Raw genomic sequence first — 6,760 nt, forward strand, 5'->3', positions numbered from 1 at the left:
TCTTCTTCTTCTTCTTCTTCTTCTTCTTCTTCTTCTTCTTCTTCTTCTTCTTCTTCTTCTTCTTCTTCTTCTTCTTCTTCTTCTTCTTCTTCGTCGCCGTCGTCGTTGTCATTGTCGTCATCGTCATCGTCATCATTATCATCATGGTCATCACCATCATTCTTCCTCTTCGTTGTCATTCGTGTCATTATTATTTGTCTGAAATGTACGCAAAGACCCGAAGCCGTAACTGCCAGTATTCATGAAGCGTCCGAGCATTGCTGACTTCAGAAGTAATACCGAATAGCTTTTACGGCGTTGTAGGACGAATCAACTTTATCGCTTGATTACATCACGAGGATTAACCAATCAATCAACTTTATTAAGGCGGGGCAGGCGATGCTACTCTTTCTTGCGGCTATGGTAAAAGAAGTTGTGTGGTGGACAAGATGACAGAATAGATCAGTGGTTCCCAACATTTACACTACAAAGGAACCCTTTTATTTAAATGAGTTTTCCCACGGACCTCAGGATATTGAATGGTCTGTCAGCTTAAGATGTTCACAGACCCTCGGTACTACTTTTGCGGACCACCAAGGGTCTGTGGACCACAGGTTGGGAACCTCTGGAATAGACGAAAGAAAGGATAGACACATATCTCTTCGATCATACCCTCATTTATATATTCTAGTCCCACTTGGAAAGTAAAGAGAGGATGGAGAGGGAAGTGCACCCCCAGGGAATCTATCAAAAAGTTGGTGCTGTGACAAACGTGGTTAGAGTGAATGGACTTACTTTAAGCATCTATCGGTTGATTGGTGCTCAAAAGTTAGGCGTTTCCCTGCTTTCAAGGACTACATCGTTTATATGTACATATATATATTAAATCCTGGTGTTTTTGTTATGTATTTGTCTCAATATTTTTTATCATACCTAACATGATAAGAATTGTTTCTGTTTTTAGATTCCAGGTCGAGTTACCTCTATTTCCAGGTCTTTGTATTTTGAAAGTTTTTCCATTTCTTTTAGGGAAACGTTGTCATCTGCTGGTATTGATACATCAATTAGAAAGCATTGTTTTTCTTCATGATATCTGACAACTATATATGGCCTATTAGCCTTAATTTCTCTATCTGTGTGTATTGGCATATCCCAGAGTATGGTTGTTTTCTCGTTTTCTGTGACCTTTTCTGGCGTGTGCATATACCATCTCTTTTCTGTTGTTATTCCATAGTGTTGGCATAGCTTACAGTGTATGTAGGTCCCAGCTCTGTCGTGTCTGTGAATTATTATTATTATTATTATTGCTACATTGGGAGTTCAAATTCCACCGCAGTCGACTTTGCCTTTCATCCTTTCGGGATTGATTAAATAAGTACCAGTTACGCACTAGGGTCGATGTAATCGGCTTATCCCTCCCCGGACTTTTCAGGCCTTGTGCCTACAATAGAAAGGATTATTATTATTATTTAGATGGCGTGCTAGCAGAATTCTTACCTCTCTGGCCAAAATATTTAACAGCATGGTGTCCGTCTTTTTTTCTGGGTTCAAATTCTGCCAAGGTCGACTTTGTTTTTCATCTTTTCGGGACGATAAATTAAGTACCAGTTGCGTAATGGAATCGATCTAATCGACTGGCCCCCTCCCACCAAATTTCAAGCCATTATGTCTATAGTAGAAGGGATCACTACTACTACTACTACTACTACTACTACTACTACTACTACTGCTACTACTACTACTACTACTACTACTACAACTACTACTACTACTACTACTACTACTACTACTACTACTACTACTACTACTGCTGCTGCTGCTGCTTCTGCTGCTGCAACTACTACTACTACTACTACTACTACTACTACTACTACTACTACTACTACTACTACTACTACTACTAAGGCTGCGAGCTGGCAGAACCGTTAGCACGCTGAACGAAATGCTTAGCGGTATTTCGCCCGTCGCTACGTTCTGAGTTCAAATTCCGCCGAGGTCGACTTTGCTTTTCCTCCTTTCGGTGTTGATAAATTAAGTACCTGTGAATCACAGGTTTCTATGTAGTCGAGTAGCCGCGCCACCACCAAATTACTATTATCATTATTATTATTATGTACCATTGTGATTATGTATATACATACATTTTTTCTTTCGCACGCTGTGTTGTTTCATTGCCAGATTTCTAATATTTGACGTCTTCTAATATTGCAATGTCCACGTACACACCTTACTGCAATGCTCTCTCGTTGTTACTTCATTATAAGATCATTAACGTTAAGCAATGACAACGTTAATGCTGGAGGTAAATAGAATTTGGTTGTAGCTTCTAATCAAAGGTTTTCTCTATAACCTAACCCGACCCAATCATATTACTCAATTGGATGGAATTAATTCTGTAAAGAAGCATCTCATACATCTTAAAGGCTATAGATGAAGGTCCCTGCAAGATATTGAAGGAAAGGAAAGGAAGAAATGTAAGATAAAGTAAATAAATACAGTCAATTGAATTGAGCATACATCAACACATACATACCTATACGTGTATATTTGCGTGTGTGTCCGTGTGCATGTATATATATATATATATATATATATATATATGTGTATATGTGTGTGTGTGTGTGTGTGTGTGTGTATGAGTGTGTGTGTGCATACATATATAAATATATATATGTATATATATATGTGTATGTAGGTACAAACATACATAAATATATATTTATATACTTATATATATAATATATACAATATATATATTTATATATAATATATAATATATATATATATATATATATATATATATATATATATATACATATATATGTAAATATATGCATATATATGCATGCATGTCCATGCACACATATACATACAGACGTACACATATTAGAAACATCACACACACACGCTCTCTTTCTCTCTCTCTCTCTAGGTATATATATATGCGTGTGTGTGTGTGTGTGTTTATGTGTGTGTATGAGTGTGTGTGTATGTATATACACACAAACACGCACATACCAACAAATTCTATTTCTCTGAGTGTATTAACGTTTGGAGGTATGTTTAAGCGCACGTTTGAACTTTTTAAAAGCACCGGCGCGTATATGCGCGTGTATGTGAGTGTATGAGTATTTATGCATCTGCTCATGCATGCATGCGTGTGTGTGCGTGCCTCTGTGTGTGTGTGTGCGTGTGTGTATGTGTGTGTGTGTTGTGTGTTGTGTGCGTGTGTGTGTGTGAGTAAGTTAATGTAAGTTTTCAGAACAGTCTTCAAGCAGGCTGATTACGGAATGGCAAAAATGTGGCCTGGCTTAATAAATATACTTGCTCTACATGAATGGGCTTGATAGAAATAACAACATGGCTACCAGGTACTACTACTACTACTACTACTACTACTAGTGATTCAGCTGCTGCTGTTACAGAAGGCTTACATTTCTCGTTATAACAACAATCACATTTTCAGACAACAACAACAATAGCCACAAGAAGAATATCAATGCTCTTTCGTACAGTCGAACAGACTACCAAAAATGAAAGCAGATCTCTATTTAATTGCAAGCATGCCTCGGGAAAATATGTTGTTTGGTTTTGAAGCTTAGCACTAAATTCTGAAAGCACTCCAGCCCACCGTTTTTCACTAAGAGTTGTACTCGGTCCCATGCAATATAAGCTTCTGTTAGCAAAGATTGAGAAAAGGCGGAATTAAATGAATAAAAAGGCTCTGATTGATAGACGTAGTTAATGTTGTATGCGGAGGATGTAGAGAAATAAGGGAAATTGGAAAAGAGTACAGAGGCATCATGAAATAAATTAGATAGAGAGGCTGAAAAACAGTGAAAGAGGAGGAGACAAGAAGTGATGGAGAGAGAAACGGAAGAAAGGAATGAAAAGAAACGGAAAAACTATTTAAGATTATATAAACTTATAAGATTTCATTTTATATTCTTTTCTACTCTGGGCTCAAGACCCAACAATTTTGGGGAGGGAGCCAGTCGATGAGATCGATCCCTAGTACGCAACTGGTACTTGATTTGTCGACCCCGAAAGGAAAAAAGGCAGAGATGACCTCGGTGGAATTTGAACACAGAACGGAAAGACAGACGAAATATCGCTAAGTATTTCGCCCGTCGCGCTAACTTTTCCGCCAGCTCGCCACCATATTTTAGTCACTATATTGGCTATCTATCTATCTATCTATCTCATACACTCATTATCTATTCTGTCAATACGATAAGTGTTTACAAAGGTACATAGAAAACTAAAATCGTCTTAAATTAAATATATATATATATATATATATATATATATATATACATATATATATATATATAATAAACATATACGTGCATATATGCGTGTATGTATGTGTGTATGTATGTATTTATGTGTGTATGTATGTATGTATGTATTATGTATGTGTGTGTATATATATATACATACAAAGAGAAGGAAAGGAAGTGAGAAAGAACGAAAGAGAGACAAGTTTAAAACATCTAACTTATAATATAGTACTTTCCTCCTGGTCGAAAAATTGGCAGCTTTAATTAATTAACGGCAGATTATTAATAAGTTAAGTAGGCAGATTTTATTATTTTGTTGCATAAGTATGTACTTCATGAAAGAAAATTAGATAGAATATTGAAAACATACCCGGGGATTGAAAGAACTAACTGGAAAAATCATTTTATGCGAAACACTTTGGTTTTGTTCTATGGGAGATAACTGTAAAGCGATGAGATAAAAATTGTCATTTTGCTTTAAGGTGAGAGAGTATAATGTGTAGACTAAGTTGCGATATAGTATCTTTGGTTCTGAGTCAAAATAATAACCTGTCTGAAACCAATGAGCAGAACCAGCGGAAATGCCACGTTTATAAATGTTCTTATATTAATTTTAATGCAGATTATATTCTTCATTTCGTTCGATACTTAAGGTGATTTAAAACCTAACACACGAATTATCTATACTGCTTTAATGATGTTTATGTTTTCGCTTCCTTTCCATAGATAATGTTGTTGAAAGAGTAACTCTCAAAATGAGTATTTCAGTTATATCTATGATTTTGGCTCATATTTAAGTTTATTTAAAGAATGAGATTTCATTGTTGTCGATTTCATTCCAACATCGGAGCCTTTAATAGAGTAACATTCGAACGCATGTTATGATAGGCAGGAATATTATAGATTCTTCCAGAATTATTTCATGGATTTCTGTAGAAAAGGAAATACAGTCAAGTAAATCGACTCTAATATATTATTGTTCTTTCCTTCGACAGCTAGTAAAAGATGAAAGTCAAAATTATAAGAAACTAAACCACGTGATCTCTTTAGTTTGACAGTGCACCGTCTCATTCACCTCAACTGTCGTATTTTAATATATGCATCGGCTTCTTTGTAACTAAGTAAACACGTTGAATTTTACAGGAGAAAGAAAGGAATAGGAAGATAAGATATTCATGCTGCTCCGTCAGATATTATGGTTGGGTAAATGAGACGATGACTGAAAATGCGACAGTCTCGACACGCCCCTTTAATATACAATCTCGCCGGCTGATTTAAGAGACGTATTTAGATGAATATATTGTAAAAGGAAGGTCTTAGAGGGGTTAAATCGTACTGTGTATGAGCAGTGTTGGCGAAAGAATCTTCATAAAATGCAAAGAAATGTTTCCAATTAGCAGCGGAAGAATATTTTCGCTGTCTGTCTGACTAAAATGACCTATAATTTGGTACAAATTCGATCTATCTCCTACTAGCATTGGTCGATATGTGGCGACTCTGTAAGAACGTGTATTAGTGTGTGTGCGTGTGTGTGTATGTATGTGGGTGGGTGCGTGTGTTTATGTATGGTCTGCATACGTATGTGTGTATGTACATATATTTGGGTTTGTGTAGATGCAGCTGTGTACATGTGTGGATGGACAGACGGTACAACAAATGTCTGGCTGTAGTAAATCCAAAATCTCTCAGTCATTTGTTATGTTTGCTATCAGAAAGATAACGGAAGAAACATGAAGTTTAATCAAACGGAAACATCTTTGATAAAGACAATCGACCAAGTGATATCCATCCATAACAGGCAGTCGAGCCATAAATGAGAATGGACAAGATGGAGTCGAACTTTTGTTTCCCCTTTTCGCCTAATAAAGTCGACATTAAGAAGCAGATTGTGAACTCTCAATGTATACGGCCTCATTTCCCAGTCATAATATACCTGTCAATGAATGGGTCAGATTTGCAAATGACTCTTACACTGTATTTGCTTTCGCTTTATAATTGACTTGTCTACAGTTCTGTCTCCACCGTTATTGACAGTAAAGTTAATGCAATAATGTTTGCGTGACGTGTCCAATAGAAAGTCATATCAGCTATTGTTAAACTTCAAAAGAGACATAATGGGGTGTGGCAAAACATTTTCTTGAGCAAGTCGTTTCATTACCCCCCTTAGGTTTTATATTATTTTATTTTATACCAAATGCGATAATGAGTTTTGTAGAGGAGGTAGGCAAACACTACACTCAACATTTTATGTTGTGAGTTCAAATTCCACGGTAGAAGTTCGAACTAAATTTTATTTCTTTAAATACGGTAAATTGCTTTCAAATTTCGACACAAGGCCAGCAAGTGTGGAAGAGGAATAAGTCGATTACATCGATCTCCAGGGCTCAACTGGTACATATTTTATCAACCTCGAAAGGATGAAAGGCAAAGTCGACCTCGACGGAATTTGAACACAGAACATCAAGACCGACGAAATGCCGATTTCTTTATTGCCCACG

The sequence above is a fragment of the Octopus bimaculoides genome, chromosome 4, assembly GCF_001194135.2.
Source record: "Octopus bimaculoides isolate UCB-OBI-ISO-001 chromosome 4, ASM119413v2, whole genome shotgun sequence".
Lineage (NCBI taxonomy): Eukaryota > Metazoa > Mollusca > Cephalopoda > Octopoda > Octopodidae > Octopus > Octopus bimaculoides.